At 41.4% G+C, this 21,599-nt stretch overlaps 2 protein-coding genes across 3 annotated transcripts in view; one reads left to right on the top strand and one right to left on the bottom strand.

Moving 5' to 3' along the window:
* The window catches only part of CEP55 (centrosomal protein 55), a 195,025-nt gene that overhangs the window by 27,858 nt on the left and 145,568 nt on the right, over nucleotides 1-21,599 (top strand). Inside the window, exon 2 of one of the 2 annotated variants that reach the window (XM_085606125.1) lies at nucleotides 9,198-9,304. The exons of the other annotated variant lie outside the window; for it this stretch is intronic. The gene's annotated coding sequence lies outside the window, so the exon portion shown is untranslated. The remainder of the gene's footprint in view (nucleotides 1-9,197; nucleotides 9,305-21,599) is intronic. 2 annotated transcript variants of the gene reach the window in all.
* Nucleotides 1-21,599, bottom strand: part of LOC146867463 (uncharacterized) — a 67,949-nt gene that overhangs the window by 10,301 nt on the left and 36,049 nt on the right. The window lies entirely within an intron of this gene.

Here is a 21,599-nt window from a genome sequence, read left to right as displayed (position 1 = left end):
ATGCTGGGCACAGGAAGCATTTCTTCAACCATCATACAAACGTAAAGAGAGGCAAATGCGTGCTCCATAATGATAAGCATTAACTAACACCAGTAGCACCCACAGTCGTTGGTAATATTGAGGAATAAAATGACACACGTACAGGAAAAGGGAACAAAACGAGACAAAGTGCAAGGCAGAGGTGAAAGTCGGGTAAGGGGTGTGGTTGAAGAGATTTCTATGGACCCTTCTGTTAGCCTCTTGGCCTCTTTTGGATCTGGCCTCTTTCTGTCCTATTCTTGGTACAATAAAATCTGGTTCCCCTAATGATCCCCTACCTATTTCCATTATAAAACAACTCGATCCCATTCATCTTCAGGTTATTGTGAAAGCCCTTAAATTTTCGCTGCAAGAGTCCAGAGTTCTGTCTGCCTGGAAACACTCAATGGTTGTCCCGTTGCTAAAAAAGCCTACTGCAGACCCCAAAGTTCTTGCTATCGACCCATTTCCCTTTTGCCTATTTTTTTCTAAGATTTTGGAAAGGCACATTCATCTACACCTTTCCAAGTTTGTTGAAGCAAACAAAATACTTCATTCCTCACAATCTGGTTTTCGACCTGGCTTCTCGACTGAGACCACTCTCTTGGGTGTCACGGAAAGACTACGACTCCTTTTGGATGCTGGAGATGCAGTCGTGCTCATATTATTGGATCTGAGCGCGGCGTTCGACACTATCTCCCACCCTATATTAATGAATACACTGAAATCTTTTGGCATCTGCGGTTATGCTCTGGATTGGTTGACTTCTTTCCTAGCTGACCGCACTTTTCAGGTCTTTTCCGCTTCTGACAGCTCTAATGTCTTTCCATCGCCTTTTGGAGTTCCTCAGGGCTCTATCTTGAGTCCTTTGCTTTTTAATCTTTGTCAGGCCGCTAGCAGATATTGCTGACAGTGTTGGACTGTCCCTTTTTACAAATGCTGATGATTCTCAAATCATCTTCTCGCTTTCCAACTCTGACCCTTGCTCCATCTCTAACTTCCAGTTGGGCTTACGCCAAATTGCTATTTGGATGAGTAAAAACTATTTGAAACTCAATGCCAATAAAACTGAGATCCTTATTTTAGGTAAACAGAAAGATCTCTGGGGCTCCTCTCATTGGCCGGACGAGATGGGCTCTCTTCCGCGGCCAGTTGATCATGTCCGCAACCTGGGTTTTTATATTGATGACTCTTTGACAATGCATCACCAAGCAGTCAAGGTTGCTGCTACTTGTTTCACTATTTTAAAATGGTTGCACAAAATCCTTTGGTTGTTGCCCAGCGATACCCAGAAAACCGTAGTCCATGCTCTTATTACATCACGGCTGGACTACGGGAATGTTCTTTTTCTGGTTGCATATAAGGCTGTGTCCCGCAGGCTGCAACTTGTACAAAACTCCGCTGCAAGACTCCTCTGTAAGGTTCCTAGATGTTCTTCTATCTCTGGACATCTTCGGGATCTACATTGGCTTAGAATTGAAAAGTCTGTTGAGTTTAAAGCATTGAGCTTTATGTTTAAAATCAAATGGGGTTTAGCACCTGACTGTTTACAGACACTTTTCTGTCCCTATGTTCCGACCCGTCATCTTGCAAAATTTCTAGTTCCTATATTTAATCTATCCAGAATGGGTGGTAGATCTTTTTCGGTTCTAGGCCCCACTCTTTGGAACTCCATTCCTCTTGCCATATGTAAGGAAACTTTGTACTCCCAGTTTTGTCGCTCATTAAAAACCTGGCTATTTAATCAATAATCTTTCAATATTCCAGCACTGTCCAGGCGCCGGGAAACCCTTGTTGGGTAGCTGTTGCGCCATATAAATTAAATAAATAAGGGGTGTGGTTGAAGAGATGCTGAAGAGGAGAGCAACCGGTTTGTGCCCCTTTTGTCTATGGCTCTTGGAAGTACCTGTATTTCTATCCCTGCCGAGGAACTCCAACGAGAGGTCTAGAAATATTCAAGAAGAGAATTATTTACTATTAGCGTTCCTGACGTCAAATATTTATGAAAAGTGTGTGTTTGTGTGCAGGGCCATACTGTCTGCAACCAGGTAGACATTACAGCTGCCAGTTCAAATGAATAAGCATATACTGGTGTGCGCACCAGCGGCCATAGGTCATTGACGTTGGGGGGTGTGCAAAATTAATTATGCCTGTTGACTTGTGACACTTTGTGTACCTAAAGAAAATCCACATGGCTTACGGGTGGGACAAAGAGTGTGAACAATCATAATTGTCCATTGTATGCATCTCAGTTGAGAATGCAACATCTCTGGTGACCTTTTAGCCAAACGTGATCTAAAGCTGACAGGTACATGCCTTTAAACTTTGCAAACCTTGGGGGCTTTGAGACCCTACCCTCGTGGGCTGGTGAGACTCTCGCCTGGGTAAGTAAGGTAGCTTTGGCCAGTGCCTGGAGCCCTGGCCTTTGCCAATTCTGGAAATATAGTCGAAGACACGTATACCATGTATTTCTGTGGTGTATGCAAATAGGTAACTTAGCATGCTTCCCAACATGATATGCTGCTTACCTTTCGAGCGCAACAACAAGCTGATGGATGTAATGTTTGAAATAATCTCAGCCACTGGTAATCTCTCGGGTCACATTTTAGTTTGTTGTTTTATGGCCACCATACCATTCTAGACAAAGCCCCGCCATATGCACATCAGTATTGCTCCTGCTGCTTAGGAGCACAGTCTGTTCCAAATTGCCAGACGATGATGCCACTTCCAGAAAGGACAACACACCTGCTTGTTTTAACCTTCTTGGGGCTCATCAGTAGGGTGTAGCTTGAGTCCTAAGGCATAGGACCCAGGTCATACCCGACACACTTAGGGCTCCAGCTGCAACAACAATACGGTGGTGGATGGAAAGTTTTGAACTAAATTCAGCCACAGGAAATCCCTACCGTATTCCAGTCCATTCGTTTTTACCCACCATGGCACTCTAGACAAATGCCCCCCCCCCCCCCCCGCCAGCAGGGGTGCCGTCATCTTGGAGAAATTGTTGAGGGAGCCTTTATGTACATGTATACGTATTAGACATCTTAGAATGGTGTAATCGGAAGACCCCATTCAGTGAAAACACGGACTCGGAACGTTTAATGTAACAATCGTAGCAGAATAATTTTCTTTTTTTTTTGTTTTGTTTAACATCATTGTTTTTCAATATATATATAAAAAAATACAAACTATTTTGTAAATGTTTACATTGATCTATGAACTACACAGCAGCATTTTTAATATGTATGCAATAAAGAAAGAGAAAACATTGCTGTTTTATGTGTTTACATTGATCCAGAAGCTGCAAACTTGACTGACACTTCTGCCAGTCGCTTCGGGCGAGATACACATAAATGTGAGCATGGCCAGATTGTCTGCTACACTGGCTCCTGTCTCTGTTGAAGTGATTGCTTGCAGCCCGGTGCAGGTGCACTTGTTCTCCCTGAGATCAGCTGCTGGGACTGTTCATGTAACATTAATGGGGCTATTCCCAATCCAGCTATGGAGCAGACCACTGGATCAAGAAAAGCACATTTTATGTTAGCGCAATTGCACAGCAGAAAGTAAGCAATGCACCTGCCCACCAAGGTGGACTCTTTTGCTTGTCAACTCCTTTGTAAAGGGGCTAAATGGCATCACTCCCAACGCTGACACCAGTGACTGTCCTAGAGTTGAGCCAAGTGTGAATAAGATGTGGCTACCGAGCCAATGGCTGAACTGGGCTGATCCGTTGTATGCGTGCTGAACCAACATGTGACTGATGCTTTAGTTATCCAAAGATTAAAGTAGGCTAACCTAAAACCCATTTCTGTAAGTAAGATTATTATGTGTGGTTTTTTTGTGTGAACATGAGACTGGTGATACATCTGGGTGCAATGCGAGTGCATCCAGAAAAATATGTATAAGCCAGATCATGACCCTTAATTTAGCAGACATTCGTTAGAACTCTTCAACCAACTTGAGTCTGCTTGTTCTGCAGTACAGGATTTATTTCCCCAACAGGAGCTAACAAACTCGGGGGTTATTGTCCAGAAGCTTATGAGGAGAATGAAATAACCGACTGTTTCTTGGCACATGCCTCCTGGGGATAAACCAGCAAGAAATATGTTGAGTAATCTTTTCGAATCTGAGATGAAGGAAACACTTGCAATCAATCCTATTTTCAGACATCAATACTCTGATGTGATAATCTGCTGATTCTGAAGAAAACACAGGGAAAGAAATTCAATAATTTCTGTCTAATGCTCCAATAACGAGATGAAAACAGAATGCTCAATAAATTATTTTGCCTCAAACTACTGATCAGGAAGTAGCCAAATCAACTATATCTCCAAGGCTTTGGTGAAAATGTCTTTCCTATAGACCGGTATACCACTATAATACTATCACTTTCACATCATGTGTTACCATTATTGTTTAACTGTATATTTCATTGTGGAATTGTTCCACAATCTTTTCAATTTAGCATCCTTATCAGTGTCCTAAAACCAAACGCGTCTCTTTTCGAACCAGGATCGTATCACCCTTTCACATTGATAAATTTGCGTTTCAAGGTATTGGTAAAAATCATAAAAAATCATATTATGGCCTATTCTTCCATTATAGAGACTAGACAGGGTTTGCCATGGGTAACACTTGTCATCCAATACCTTCTACTAGGCAGAGGCTAGATTTAGTCACAACTTTAAAGAAACGGGCAGCAAACATTTTTGATGCGGAAAAGGCCTTTGACCTCGCCAACCTAATATGCTGAATACCCCAAGGCTCAGCCTTATGCTATTCAGTGTCTACATGGCACCGCTTGCCAATATTATCTGGGCACACTGAATCAACAACATCTAATAAGCCTATCCAGCTCATCCTCTCCCTCTCTTATGGAACACTCCCAACAGCTGTATGAAATTCACCACCTGCATCTCTGAAGTTGCCAACTGGATGAAGACCATCTACTTAAGGCTCAACTCCGACAAGACAGAGTTAGTACTCTTTAGAAAAGGGCACCTCGCTGTGGACCTATGCCTGATGGCCTGCTGAACTAGGACCAACACCCAACCCATCTAATCAAGCCAGGAACCTTGAGGTTATAGTGGACGTCTCACTGTCGGCGACCAGCCAGTTCAACACGTTCGTTTACTGCTACTTTAGCCTCAAGCTTCTCAGAAAAATCTTTAGATGTCTCCTGCTCAACACCTGTAGACCTGTCACGCAGGCCCTTGTCTCCGGCTAGCTAGACAACAGGCACATCCTGTATGTTGGCATCACTACACATCTCAACAGAACTCCAGGTCATGCAAAAAGCTGCAAACAGTCTCAGGCACTAATTCCCACCCTGCACTCGCATCTCCACACACCTAAAAGACCTCCCCTAGCGCCCATTTCACAAATGCACACTCTTCAAGCCCTTACACACCCATACAAAGCCCTACACAATCTTGGACCCACTTACCTGAACAGCTGCACCATATCCCGCACTCTGACCAGAAACCTCCGTTCCGCCGAATTCCTACTCTGTCACGTCCTCTGCACCCGAAGAACCAGTGCTGGGGTGCGATTCTTGTACCTGGCTCTCAAAGCCTGGTACAACGTCCTCCTGCACATCAGAGCCGCTATTCAGTCCTTGAATTCCAGAAGAAACTGAAAACTTTACTATTCCATTAGACCCCAGCCATGGCGGCATAGTCCTTCACTAGGCGCACAGGTACCCTCCCGGTGATATGCGTGCCATACAAATACACATAATATAACAAACCACCATGTGAGCTGGTGATTCCTAATCTTAGTACTCTTGGCCTTTGACTTTTCTTACAAGCTAACAATGTTGATTGCCTCTTTATATACAGATTCCAAGACTATCATTCTCTTAAATAACAATAAAGTGAACAAAATATTAGTTACTAGGGCAAGCATCAAGGTTTTCCGATTTCACCAGTATTACGTACATTAATAATGGAGCCTCTTTCATTATTGATTTGCAATTCGGGGTGGATATTAACTCAAATAACCAATATTAGACCAATCAAAGTATATGTGTGACATAGCTCTTTTTCTGAAAGGCGAATGTCAAGTTATGCAAGTGACTTTCAGTATCAGAGAACAGTTAACCAATTTTGGAGGTTTAAGGTCATCTCTCTGCTATTAATACTAAAACCCAATGCACTTCATATAAGATATTTGCGAGTACAGTTCTCTGAAAAATCAGAAGACTCTATGCTCTGCATTATATTTCCTTGGTATACAAAATAAATAATTTGTTGATTCGGTGGAATCCTATTCCACTCACCTTGATAGGACAAATCACGCTTATCAAGATGTCAATTCTATAGCTTTTTTGTGTTTTTCTTTTGTGGTGCCTATTATCTACCAACTACTTTCTACCGAAAGATGAAAAATAGGCTAACTAGGTTGATACGTGCATACAGAATAACAAGACTCAGTCTACTTGCGTTTACAATGTATGTTTGAGAGGGAAGTAAATTTTCCAGGTAGATTTTTCAACCTTTTGTATTATGTGCACATTTTTTGTTACACCTTGCATGTTTTATAGATTGAGAAATATCAAGTCCTTTGTTAATACTTTTATTAATCACACATTAAAATATATCGAGAGAAAAGGATTTGGCCCAACTTCCAGTATCTAATCAGAAAGACAAACTCTGGTTATTGGGTTCATTTCTTTTGGTTAAGATGAGCTCTTCATACATTAGCTGGCTTGAATATAGGTCATACAGATGCCATGGTCGGTGAGCTCTGTAAATCGGACTACAGTAAATTTGGGTTACCTTTCTGATATTTTTGGTTGCAGAAGCACAGCATCAATTTAGAGGTTGGAATTCTGCTGAAATGTAAAAAAGAATGTGGGATATAGTTTACTCAAAATGAATGGTGCAGGTTATGTTCCCTTAACACAACATCCGTTCGAGGATGTATACTGCACAGTATTTAGTTTTTTGGAATACAACATATATAATACATTTTAATTTATATTAATAGAAAAAACAAATATCTTTGATGCCTGGTCCAGGTGCTCTAACAAGTTTGCATGGGCCCTGGTCGCTCACGTTTTGGTCCTGCAGTTTTTTATTTAACTACTAGAATGAGATTTTGATTTTTGTTTTTTTCCTGTTTATGAAGCTCCATGGAATTATTGATGTCCTCAGTGAAAATCGCATCACTGAGTCTAGATGAGCGTCAAACAGCAAGATCTTGTCTTTATAAAGCAAATTTGGAGTCAAGTGAACCCCTGGCGGTATACGCTTCCCAAAGTGCGTGCTCTGGAGCATTGCTGTCAGTCTTGGAATTTGGCATTAAAGAAGTTATCAAAAATATGGGCAGCATTTCATGGTTTCTGCTGAGTAGAAATAGAATCTTTCATTGCATAAAAAATATTGGTATTTAACTGTTTTTCTCATAGGAAACCGTTATTGTGATATCACAATCTAAAAAAGAAAATATTTTCTTTGTTTAGCACTTAAAGCCATGCATATGTTAAACCCTTGATCATGGATGACATTGTACTTTGCTTTTGCATCATAAAAGAATAAGTGCAAATTTGAAAGGAAACCGTTTACCTCTACTTTACGTGGATCTGCTTGGAATTTTGCTTCTTGCTTGGCATGATATAATGCACTGAAGTACAATTTTAATATAGACACGAGCATTAACCGCACACATTTGAACATAGTGAGCTGTATCAGTAAATGAAAGCCCCACACTACACTTGTAAATGAACATAAGTGGAAAGACATTGAAGCAAATTGCTAAATGTCTGTGGAACAGACACTCGTGAAGTGCGTAATCATTTACTTTTGGAGTTTTAAGTAACACCACTTTATTCTGGGACTTTTCTTAGCTTTTTCATATTTTTCTTTGTGTTCCGGCACTTGCATTTGATTTTTGCATTACACATACTGGCCTACATGCCCCAGAAGGCAAACAAAAACAAGCTTTTTCAAAGTCAGTAGGTCAAGTCTTTTGGATCTATTGTCTTTTTGCCAGTGTCTTTTGCCCATGCCTTTGGAAGCACACGAGGGAGATAGCAGGAAAACACATGCGCTCTCATACAGGGCTTGTGCAGAAAAGAAAAAAATAGTTCCCTAAAATTGAGGAATGAAAGCACTGAAGACACCCAACTAGAGAGATGGTTGAGAGGCTTTGCTCCAGGGGAGGGAAAACGCAAGAAGGAAAAGCTGGAACAAGCAGAGACCTAAAAAAGGAAGCTAATGAGAGAGACCATATATTCAACCAATGGTAATCAAAGAGCAGGATGTAAGCCCCTGTTAGTTCTTGGTATGTCCACAGTAGGTATTTTGCAACCATACAGCTTGCACTGTCTGGTAGGTTCTACCTATAAACAAGACTACATTAGCATCTTACTTAAGGTTCCTAAAATCTACACAGCATAGCAGTTGATGCTAATGAAATTATTTCACCAAATTGATGATACATTTTAAACATTTACTCCCTAGAACACTGCAGGCAAAACATACATGTTGAGCCATCTTGCATAAAAAAGAAAACACTGTTGTGAAGCAGTATCTTCCCCTCAGCAAAATCGTGTACTTCAGTACCCAGTCAGATTCACTTCAAATTCTCACCTTCTGCCCAACACAAGGGGCACATTGTGCTACCATCACCGACGTTTGGCCATGAGAACACAATGTTAACAGAAGGTTCCCTCCCAGCTGCGAGCCAGCAGAGGAAATAAACTTATGTGCGAGTAATGGCTTGAATTTTAAGCTGGTATACACGTCGGTGTTTTAGTCTTACAAAAAGCAATGTCTGTCGAGTACGAGGAGACTGAGTTTGCAGTCAACGAATGATCTTCTAATTTATTAGCAATATGTGATGTCCTAAAGTGCCCAAAACACATGTATATTAGTGTTTTATTCCAAGTTGAGAACCCGTTTTTACAGAATCAAGGGGTTCTATTATGGTCATGTGAAATGATCTCATGTAGTTCTGTCTTCATGTACTGGCAAGTCATTTGCACATTGATCTGTAACCATTTGAGTTTCTAGGTTAACTAAAGGTACATATATGCTACTTTCTAAGAATATTTGAATAAATGTGTGCTAAGATTCCTTGTCAGTAATATATCATGCCTTTATGCCCACTTCCCTCATACCCCTTGTATAAGATTCTTTAACAACACAGGTAGCTAACATGAAGGTGTTTTGCAGATCTCAGACCTTGACCACATGGATTGTTCAGGAGACTTTTCCACCCTCAGTCCGATAATGTCACCCTAGTAAACGTACGACATGGATTTCGGTGTGCATAGCCCTAGGTCAGTAAGATTCATTTTCATTGTATTCTTTAGCTAGTAAGCAACCCTTGTATGATGTAGTCCAAAACGGTAATGATGTCAAAGTGATTTGTGTCATTGCTTTCCAGTTTGCGTTGGATAAGAAGTAAAACTGCGCCTAAATTCTGCCACAAAATTTATTTTTAGATATGGTCGAAGACAGTGCAGCTCTGATAGCAGAGCAAAAATATATCATATGGATGTTTGAAAATGGCATGAGAAATAGTAAATGCTGTCAATCCTACGATTACATGGATTGGCAGAGGTGCAACTGTGCTGTCTGTCATTACTGTGACCTTTAATATAATGTTTGCTGCCTACAGGACTGCAAATAATTTAGTAAATTGAAGGGCGGGAGGGAGACGATAAAAAATAGCTGTGCCCTTGCTTTCAATTTTCATGCCTATCCTGGTAACATTTTCCAAAGTTAGTAACTGTACATACTTTTATAGATTTTTCTGAGGAACCAGAGTGGATTTTCAAACAAGCTGGGATTTGTTTAATTCACTCAGAATTAGTAGTATTCATGGTTTTGGAATTGCCCGATCTTCAATGGAAAAGTGGAACCACTTCATAATAGTATATTAAGCACCCCACACAGAAAAGAACAGGGCATGTAGGTTAAGCTCAAACTGACGCCACTTGGCCAATTGGGGAAGGTTGGTCACATTGCCAAATGTCTTGTTGTTTTTGTTAATGGCATTTGTTTTGCACAATCTGTCATTGGTATGTCATGGCTGTGTTTTGGGTCGTTCAGGAGTGACTTATCGAATGGTTCTGAGGTTTCAGTCAGCACCGAAATTTGAACCAGCTTGAGAAGAATGTGCTTCTCAAGAAATTAGTGGCAATGGGTGTGTTCCCATTTTGGGGAAGGCATCCATTTTAATAGGTTTTGGGTTCATATTTTTTGTATTTGAGACCAGACGGTAATACCAAATTGCTTATGCATTTTCTATATTCATTGCCATGTCCACTGCCTGTGGAAGTGTATGCTAGTGAGACAGTTGGTGGTAGTAAAAAGTGCTGTTGGCTGCTGTAGTAGCCAAGTAAAGGCATATTTAGGCTCTATTTGATGTGTTAGGATGATGTTATGTTAGTGCTTGGTATGTTCTGATTGAGAGTGCTGTGAGCTCAGTAATGTCTAACTATATGATTAGAATGTTCTGTTATCAGTGTTTATTTTTGTGAATTTCAGTGGTTTTTCAAATTTTTTCCAAATGTTTTGAAATTTTTACATATCCGTATTAATTCACTTGTCTAACTCCCCAAATAGTCAAAAACCTTTTTCCTGTGTTTCCAAAACTTTTTTGCTTGCAGTTATTATTTATAAGTCACATATGTCAGGACCCTGTCTGGTTTACAGGACTATTAATGGATTAAAAAAGAAAGAATGCTATATTCATGTTTTAGTACACAAATTCCTGGAGTAGTGGGGGTAATTCACCTACTCCTTACTGAATATTGTGACACCTTTTGAGATTCTAAATTACACCAGATTAATTTGTCACTCTGCATTCTAATGCACCTTAAATTTGAAGCTTTAAGTATGCTTGTAAGTGCTTTTCCGCCCTCTTTGACTACCTTAAAGTGGTGCTACTTTTTTGTGGACATAGCTGCTAAGTGTCTCCATTTCAAATGTTTCCCTTTTAAGTCAGTCTTGTCCTTTTAACAGACATCACATTGTTTTTATTGTTAACACTGTAACTATGGGCTCAGAAACACCAGCACTCCAGTGCAGTGGCGTAAAGATGGTTTAGATGAAGGTATGGCATATAACCATACGACACTTGCCACTATGAATTTTGCTGGGATGTGAGAAGTCTTGTCATGTTTTTACTATCCCATGTGCATTGTGACAACACTCTTTTCACAGGTCCCTGTCTCTGCACCTTGTGTTGAAACTATAAAGCCTGTGGGAGTTTGACAGTTGACCTGCTATTAATACTGACTTGGTAGAAAAGGGAACAAACGATGAGAACCAGGAGTGGGCCCATAAATCCCAGGTTGCTAGGCCACTCTAAATTGTAAACAAAAAGAAAGAACCCCCTGTGTGAATGTTTCAGAGGATCATTTCATAGAAAGGTACTAAAACAATTGATCCTTCGATTATTTAATTCAAAGCTATCTTATAGAAATAGTTCATATGGTTAGACGTGGATTCAATACTCACAACATAGTACACGGAATAGGAGAACACATGATAATGAACTTTTATGTACAGGACATACGTTTACACAATATATTTTGGGTGATACAAAAAACAATATGTATATGCAAAAAAGATATGTGCCAGCACCTTCTTTTTGTGAGAATAGACTCCACACGTATGTTTTTAAAGTATCGTAATAAACCGAAGTGGCAGTTAACGCGTTTTTTGAAAAGCGAGTATGGGTAGAATGTTCGAAAGAATTGACCATCTGCCCTTCTGGATAGGGGATGAATCGTGTGTGAGTGAGGAGAGCCCATTGGTGTCCTATAGGCTTTCTCAAAATAGTTTACCCAATGATCCTTATCGCCATTTGATAGATGTGTCAATGTGTTTCAACTCAGGATGATTAGAGGGTCTCCTTTGGAGAATGAACTGGAATGGCCTGTAGCAAAAGAGTGAATGAGGGACAATATTTGAGATTCTAAAAAGCAGACCAACAAGGTGCAATGAAAAAAAAAATGTTTTTGTACCTTAAACGCATACAAAGTGACTAAGTCTTATAGATTATTGAGGAATTTTTCACCATGAATTAATCGCAATGTGGGAATAGGGATATCGTATACAGACAATTGGAGAAAGCAGAGTTCAGAAAAACCTACCTCAATGAATGAACGTACACCCAAGACCGTAAGATCAGGGTCCTAAGGTTTGAACAAATTGTTGTTCAGGAATTGATCACAACATTGTAATTGCAATGTTTGTGGAAAAAAAGAATTCTGAATGAGTGGAGATGGGCTTTCAATCCATTTGAATTCCCTTTTTCTGTCAGCAATCCTTGGAATTCTGCACAAAGGAGGAGGAAGAGTGGCTTCTCATGTTTGACCCCTAAAGGCCTCTGAATTTCTATTTTTGTGCGTCTAAAGATTTTTGTAAGAAAGATAACTTGTTTGTATTCTCTCAGGGTGAAATGTTAGGACAGCTGTTCAGAAACAGACTTTGTCACTTCGTCTCTGAGACTGCAAGCATCGCTATAAGTTGACTGGTAAGCCCCCCTCATGAAGAGTTCAGATCTCGTTTCTCAATATGACTGCTGTGACTTTGGCATTGTTAAGAAATGCTTCTGGGCAGAGAATTGGTAATGCTGCTTGTTCTTCTCTTCAGTCATTTTCAAGTCATTAATGCCAGAAAATTGTGAGCCAAAGTCAGTTTAAATGTGTTGGGGCCGAATTACAGTCATTTCCGGTTTGAGGGGGGAGAATATCCTCCAATATCATCTTGTTTAAGGTATTGCTCTGAAAGTGTTAAAGGAATGAATCTGCTGGAATTAATAACCATTAGAAGAACAGGTTACTGACCTTCAGCAAAGTTCATTCCATTTGTTGAAATGCATATTATTATTGTTTTGGCACTATCTTTATGTTCTTCAGTTTGGTTTGGGGGTGGAAAATGGATGGAAAAGATATCAATTTCAATTTCAATTCAGCTTTATTCGGTACAAATTAATGTCCATAAAAGCATACATAATCACAATTACAAAATATGAACAGCTTATAGCAGACATGATTACACATCGTTAAACAGTATTAATAATTAATAAAAACCAATAATTTACACCTTAAAATGACATAACCACATCTAAAAACACATGCTTTTCCTAACATTGATGCATTTGTTTAAAAAAGTAGCAGTATAAAAACAAATATCAGCCGATTGTAAATTAAAAATCAGTTTCATAGCTTGCTCGACCGTACGTGTACCATATTTAACAAACATGGGTTTTAGCAAAATAATACGAAAGTTAGAGTAGAGCTTGCAGAATAATATAAAGTGCATTGTGCTCTGCTTGGAAATCCCGTCACAACTACAAGGACCTACAGGGTATTTCCTCATTACAGGTTGTGCCACCAGATGATGCACTGTTCCAAATCTCAATCTGGTCAGCACAAATTTATGTGTCGGCCTGGTGACAAGAGTTAAATAGACAGGGAATCCATCTATGGACAAATATCTGTTATAAAACATTACCGTGGACAGAGTACCAGCAATAACAGTTCTTTTCCTCTCCACAAAGGCAAGAAACACCCTTTTTAACTCGATCTTAGGGATTAATAGGACAGCGTTCGGATCAGTTACAATATTCAGGTTAAAAATGTCCGAAAAACACATAATAATGTATTTAATCCAGGGTATTGCTAAAGCGTTATCTAATCGCATACAATCCTGGATAATAACCCTACTAAAAGATTTTTCTTCATTCAACCAAATAGACCGCCAAACCATCAAAGGTCTAAGTGACAAAAGATCGGATAGATAGTTCATATTTAACTCTTGGTGACATAATGCATTAGAGGCCGAAGTGGGTAAACACAAAACTTTTTTAAGGAAAGAATTCTGTTCCAGTTGTAATTCACATACATCACTGTAACCCCAAATTCCTGCCCCATATAATGCAATCGAAACACATCTTGCCTGATAAATTTTTGTCATATCTCTGGTCCTACGATCCCCAATTTTCTGGGCAAATCTAAAAATTCCATGTGCATTTCTAGCCATTTTATTGCGTATATTATTAAATTCATGTTTCCACTTTTTATCTTCAGCAAAAGTTATGCCTAAATAACAGAATTTGTCCACCTGCTGTACTTTTACTTTGTCAATAAAAAACCCTTTCGCTGTATGTTTACGTTTCTTTGGGCCACATATCATTGTATAAGTTTTGCTTTTGTTGATAACAAGTTTTTTATCATTAATAAAAGAAGCAAAACTATCCATTAGTCGTTGTAACCCTATCGGGGTTCTTGATAACAATACAGCGTCGTCAGCATATAGTAACACTGGTACTGGGACACCGTTAATCATAGGAGCATCCGCAGGTACTTCTTTTAAAATTGCATCAATGTTATTTATAAATAAAATAAATAAAAGTGGTGCTAAAACACAACCCTGCCTTATACCTCGTTTTACGCTAAAGTTCCGGGTACATTCGCCCTTCTTACCAAAACGTACACATGTTTTTAATCTCTCATACATCCTGGCGAGAAAATAGATTATGCCCTTTGGCGCCCCTAATTCCAACAAGGTTGACCACAGAATAGAGTGGTCAACCATGTCGAAAGCGCTACTTAAATCTGCAAAGCACATATAAATATGGCCAGATTTGGCTTCGCTATATTTCCCGATCAATAGTTCTAGATTAATGCATTGATCGAGTGTACCCCTGCCTTTCCTAAAGCCATATTGGCTATCTGACAGAATACAATCCTGTTCTACCCATTCTTCGAGCCTAACTAGCATAATCCTACTCATAATTTTTACCGAGGCATCCAGTAATGAAACTGGTCTATAATTTTTTGCATCTGACCTGGAACCTTTCTTATATATTGGTACAATTATAGACTCCTCCCATGTTAACGGAGGGTCTATACAAACCGCGGCATTAAAAACAACAGCCAACAAAGGGCCCCATACATCTGGGGCATCCTTATATACATCACTAGGGACCCCGTCTGGGCCTTGGGCCTTCCCTCCTTTACTTGCCCTAATCCCCATTTCCACTTCTTCCACACTAATCTCCAATGGTATAATCGGCCAGCTATCTGTCCCGACATTAGTGTTTTTATCTGAGTCAAAAATATTTGAGAAGTGGGTAATCCAGCCTTCACAGGAAACATTTGATGTTAACTCAGGCATATTTGTTTCCTTAAGGAATGGGGAGTTGACTGTTGCCCAAAATAATACGGAATTAGAAAGTTCTGCCGCCTGGTTAAGAGAGTCCCAGGCCTGAAGCTGTAGAACCTTCTTCCTTGCTTTAATAGCACTTTTATATTCTAGCCTCAGAGTAGTTACTAGTTTTTTATCTCTAGGTCTAATTGCAAGGGCCTGTTTAAGATCAGTCAGGGCAGTAGAACAGGTTTTGTCAAACCAGACCAAACCAGGTTTTTTACCACCCCTACCACTGCTTGTAAACTTAGCGTTAATGGCATTGTTGATTTCTTTAAAACTAGATAAGACCCGCTCATGATCTAATCTATTCTCTAAAATAAAAACCATGTCTGCTAAATTCTTTGTAATAATAGATTCCCTTAGTTCTGATGCTTTTGCACCTATCCACCTCAACCTTACCCCATTAACCCGGTGTGCCTCAATGTTTCCAATCGTAGATCCTGTCTCTCTATCATTCCCTTCCCACAAGGACATGGGCACAATAATACAATTATGGTCACTAGTGCCCATTGTTTCCATTTCCAATGGGGCAAAACAGTCAGCAATAGTGGAGGATACCAACACATGATCGATTACAGAGTTGGCACGCCAATTCCTGAATGTAGGGAAGGGTGAACCATTACTATCCCTGCAGCAATCCAAAATTTCCAGGTCAAGGCACCCCATTAATGCATTCAAGTTTTCCCCATACATATCATGCTTAAAGTGTGGGGCCTCCCAACCAGCATTATTTGTGACCCCACACGCTTTTGTGGATAGTAATTCACATAATGAGACATTGAAATCCCCACACCAGATAATATCAAATACCTCATTAGAGTTCAAACTTAGATTCTCAATTGCATTGGCCAATTCAGTTACGATTCTTCCCCTGGTGCTATCAAAAATATTGTTATAATAATTGATCAGAAGGATATTACGGCTTTTGCCTTCTCGGATCCAAACCATCTGTATTAGATCACCTACCGGCACATACTTTATAACCATCATCTGTCGATGGACCGATACAAGCGTGAGTAAACCCCCCTTAGCTCTTCCCGGTCCGTCTCCATATGCTGGTAGGTTATATGAAACAAACCCCTCAAAATCAATATTATCTTTGCACCAGGTTTCCTGAAAACATAGGATATCGTACCTATTAATAAAGGAGTTCCAACCCGGGTCTCTGCTTTTGGATTTCAGACCAGCTACATTCCAGCACACCAGCCTGGAGCATATACCTGTTCTGATACTAATCCCACCAGTAGGACCTCGAGCGTTTCCCTCCGTTATGCTTTCCTCATAGGTTTGGCCCGGTTCACCTGTATTCGTACTACCCTCTTGTGTGATCTCCGCCTCATTCAGTTTAGACACAAATCCAGGAACCAAGGTTGTTACTACAGAAATTACAGATCGACATTCCTCTCTACAGTTCTCCAAATTGGGTCCTTCTTTCCAGCTTGCACATATCCCCGTCTCTTTTGTGCGTCAATCATTAGAGTCCAAGGTACTAAGTGCAAGAAATCTGTTCTGTGTAGGAATATCATTATGGGGTTTACTAGTGAGTGGATAAGTACTTCTAGTATTGCTCCTAGCATTGTCCCTCCAATTATCATTAAGGTGATTATAAAAGTATCCTAGTGCTCGGGCGCATACATTGCCATCTGAGAGTGGGAGAGATGCCGCTCTCAGTAGGACTGTAGTAACATGCTGTGGGTATTTAAAATTAATAATTACACAGTCCCCCTTTAATCTTTTCCTATCGCTCCCAATCCAGTTGGCTCTCCTTACTGTCAGAATATTATCTGAGAAATTCAATGGAAAGCCACATTGTCTATTTAGCCATGACAGGCATTTATTTTTTAGGGAATCATGGCTTTCTTGAAAACCCCTGTTATCTAGCGGTGGCACATTAGTAAGTACCACCACATAAGGGGCACACTCAGGTGGGAGATTTACAGCGCCCTTAGCGTTCTTTTCCTTCCACTCATTTATGTTATCCTTAACAGGCAGAGTATTGCTAATTGAAGGCGTGCTCATTTGGGGCGTTATCAGAATAGCACTGTCATTCCCTTTATTCCCTGTGCCTTCCTTAGCAGTGCCTCCCTGTGCTTGGATCTTATCTTGATTGTTAGTGGTGTCAGTTACAACAGTTGTAGCAGTAGTAGCAACAGACACGTCTCTTTGTTTGTCTAAGACCCTATTTAGCAAACCACCCAATCTCCCTACTTCCTTTGTTAACTCCTCTATTTTTGAGACCAATGGGTTTATGATATCCCTAATCTTGATACCGATAATCTTCTCAATGTTAATAGTAGTACTATCCTCAGTCATCCCCTCATAAATTTCCCTCAGGTCCGTACTTTCCGTATCTGGTGAGTCAGCCGGTTTCTGCCTTTTACGCAGTGTCCCCTTTTTAATCGGGAGTTTTCTACATTTTCTGACTACCCGTCCCTTTGCGGAAGATATACATTGCTCCACCGTGTCAGGGCCGTCATCTATTATAGACTCATTGGGGATGGTTTGTACGTTCTCGGGGTGTCCCCTCTCTGTTGACTCTGCCACTTCCCAGGTACTAGTGTCGGAGTGATTATTCGCACCCTCCGTACTAGGTGTTGATAGACCTCCTAGAGGACTCTCTAGATGCGGGGTACTACTTTTCCCCAGCGATTGTCGTCTTTCTGAGTTAATTTTACTGACCTTTTGGACCAGGTAATTATCCATTGTACGTGGCCCCATGGAGGGTTTAGATCTAGACATATTGTATATTATAAATCGTACCACCCCCGTCTGAAACTAGCTGAATTGAAATGACGTGCAATCCTTTACTCTTTCACTTGAATTTTAAAATAATTAAAAATAACACAACATTGGCTGCTGTTAGCAGGTATTTCTATATCACCCCCGCAGCTTTGTGCCACTTATCCTCGCAGAACCAGCGTCCCTGGCCCAGTCCAGTCTCCTCAGGCCTCTGAGGGCCACAGAGGGCCCGCCCTTTGCCCGGGCTTAGCCCGGCGCCGCCCGCGCGCGTCCGCGACGCGGAGGGAGCCTCGCAGCTTTAAGCGCCTCCGGGCGCGCAGGGGCTCTCAAACAGGAAGTGCCGCTAGGGCTTCTGGGGGCTGTAGTCCCCACGCGGCGTCCAGCAAGGTCTTGGCGGCAAATGTGGAGAGCAGAACACCACCGGACCCCCGGGCTATGCAGAGTGCGCAGCGGAGCGTCCACCAGCCAGGTAAGCTCTTTGTTGTGCCCCCGCTCCACCGAGGGAGCCTCGCAGCTTTAAGCGCCTCCGGGCGCGCAGGGGCTCTCAAACAGGAAGTGCCGCTAGGGCTTCTGGGGGCTGTAGTCCCCACGCGGCGTCCAGCAAGGTCTTGGCGGCAAATGTGGAGAGCAGAACACCACCGGACCCCCGGGCTATGCAGAGTGCGCAGCGGAGCGTCCACCAGCCAGGTAAGCTCTTTGTTGTGCCCCCGCTCCACCGAGGGAGCCTCGCAGCTTTAAGCGCCTCCGGGCGCGCAGGGGCTCTCAAACAGGAAGTGCCGCTAGGGCTTCTGGGGGCTGTAGTCCCCACGCGGCGTCCAGCAAGGTCTTGGCGGCAAATGTGGAGAGCAGAACACCACCGGACCCCCGGGCTATGCAGAGTGCGCAGCGGAGCGTCCACCAGCCAGGTAAGCTCTTTGTTGTGCCCCCGCTCCACCGAGGGAGCCTCGCAGCTTTAAGCGCCTCCGGGCGCGCAGGGGCTCTCAAACAGGAAGTGCCGCTAGGGCTTCTGGGGGCTGTAGTCCCCACGCGGCGTCCAGCAAGGTCTTGGCGGCAAATGTGGAGAGCAGAACACCACCGGACCCCCGGGCTATGCAGAGTGCGCAGCGGAGCGTCCACCAGCCAGGTAAGCTCTTTGTTGTGCCCCCTTATGCACATGGCGCCCGGTCAGCATGTCCTTTCATTTGGAGCCACAAGATGCTGTTGCCTATGGTAACACAATCCTTTTAATGGTCAACGGTTGTAGGAAAACGTATTGTCTGGATACATCTGGCACCATGGAAGATGGTAAAGTAATGATCTGCAGCAGTCATCATAGCCATCAGAAAATATGCTACCAAAGGTAAATATTTTTATGACCCAGTAATAATAGGTGGTTCTCACTCAAGATGCTACACACAAGATAAACTGTTGTATATGCAGAAATAGCATCTTTACCCTTTATAACGTTTCTCGGATATCACTGCTGCAGATTGAGACTAAATTTACCATGCTGGGTGCCTAGCCGTGTTGGAGAACTTCATAACTCGCACAATGATGAGTTGCTGTATTCCACAATCTGTTGAAATCTCAATGGGCATTATTATTGTGCTGTGCATTGTCCACCACGATTAGTGCTGCACTAGAGACTTATCATCCCTAAGAAGCTGCATGTGCTCACATCTTTATAGCAATGCTACACCTAGTCCTTCGTGAATATGAGGGCCTTTGAAAACTTCCAATAACAATACAATGCATGTGCCACAAATGACAGTGACACTCTTGTGGATAAACTGTTTTTATTACTTTAACAGTCATTACCATCTGTGCAATGCAATAGAGTATTCCTGTTCATGGACAAAATGTCTTAATTGCTTTGTGTGTGGAAGGAAGGTGCACACATTACAGGCTACTCTTTTCTAAATGCCTCTGGTGATTGCTTTGACCCACCTTCCTGGGCACAAAATGAAATGCTGATGTGTAGAGACTTGGCTTGATTTGAAGTTTTGCGGGTTCTAGACATGCATCAAATAGTGTCAGATATCCTGTCCTCCCTATTTGGAGTGTCTATGATCTCTATTCACTCTACGTAAAGACATTCAAGGTAGGCATGTCCAAGCACACAGGACATTTTCCACTTTTAATAGACGTCCTGCGTCCACCAAACTCTAAGACTGTTCATCTTTTGCTTCCTACAAGTGAGCACTTCATCTAGAGATGATGGAATGCCTATTTACTGAATGGGGTATCTTCCGGTTAAGTTGCTTTTCTCCCAGAGACAGTTGTAAGTGTCCTTATCATACTTTATATATGGAAATTTGCCTTTTGATTCCCTTTTCGAGGGAGCTCCTCCATGCCTTTCTTTAAGTATCTTTTCTACACAAAATGTCAAGGAAATGCAGGGATCTCTCCTTGCAGCATAGATATCATCATAACATGACCAAACAGAAGATGATTCTCCAACTTGATCCGTTTCGGAATGGATCCATTGTAAAGCCCTTTAAGTCGAAGAAGACTAGCTGCTGCAGAGTGCTTTTGTCAGCTTCTCACTCCACCATCAACGATTAGCTGGTTCATGAGCATTTTATCAACTGGTTAAAAAGTTGGGAATAATATACAAATTCAGCCATCCAGATAAAATGCTTGTAGATTTCATTCAATTGGGCTGTAGAAATTCACATTCACCAGTTACTTTACCATGTTGATCATGTTCTTTCTTTTGGATATTATTATCCAGGTTAGCTGCACATATATTTATGCAGTTGGAAATTCTGACCAGGCCCAGGTTTTATACATGGTTGTGATTGTTTGAGGTTATACCCCTTTGCCTCCATTGATGCATGGTTGGCGATATGTGGTCTTCTCTTTCAAGAAATAGTACTTGATTTGACACATGAACTAATCCCTGTTTGCCGCTAAAATAATTAACTGGTTTTCATTTGAAGCATTAAATATCTGTTTATATACTTCCTTGCACTAGCTATGTGCAGTATCTCACTGGAAATATCTGTCTATATACTACTTTGCAGATGAAGGTGGACATTCTCCTGCATTGCCTGGATTCAGCGCTTGCTTTAGTCTGTTGGGCCGTTTATTACTTTTAGTGGCCAGCCATCGAGGCATCTAAACACCCCTCAACCTCAAGAATGCAGTTGTTGGTAGTCCCTCACTAATGGTTGGTGAATGCCAGTACAACCTTGAGATGTGCTCACTTCAGTCTATCTTCTCGAAGGTGTATGATCCTCATGTGATTAGTACCAAGTCAGCTTTAGGATCTTTCAGTTCTGCCCCTACTCAGTGTCCAGAATGACCAAAACTAAGTAATTTTACAGAAGTGAGTTGTGTGAAATCATTAAACCAGAAAGTGGCAGTCACACTGCAGTTACTTCAAAACCTTACCAGGTACTCATTACCAGGCTAGATTTCCAAGTCTCTTAATCTCAGCGTTGTTGAGAAGAAACAGCTACCACGTGGCCCTGTGTCATGTTAGGCCTTATGCCAGCCCTGGGTTTTGCTGGTGCTCAAAGTTTTGACTTCAACATTGCATGCTGGGATACTTGAAACAGTACAAAGTGCTGCTAGGTAGAAGTCGGATCTTGCTAAAGGTGTCACAGATGAGATGGAACTCTGTCCACGTTGGGAATAAACACAAAATTATTAGTCAGAAGTGAAACTTTAACAAAAACATTG

This window comes from Triturus cristatus, chromosome 1_2 (assembly GCF_964204655.1).
Source record: "Triturus cristatus chromosome 1_2, aTriCri1.1, whole genome shotgun sequence".
In the NCBI taxonomy this organism is placed as follows: domain Eukaryota; kingdom Metazoa; phylum Chordata; class Amphibia; order Caudata; family Salamandridae; genus Triturus; species Triturus cristatus.
Note: the sequence above shows the minus strand (reverse complement) of the source record. Positions and strands in the feature narration are given on the sequence as shown.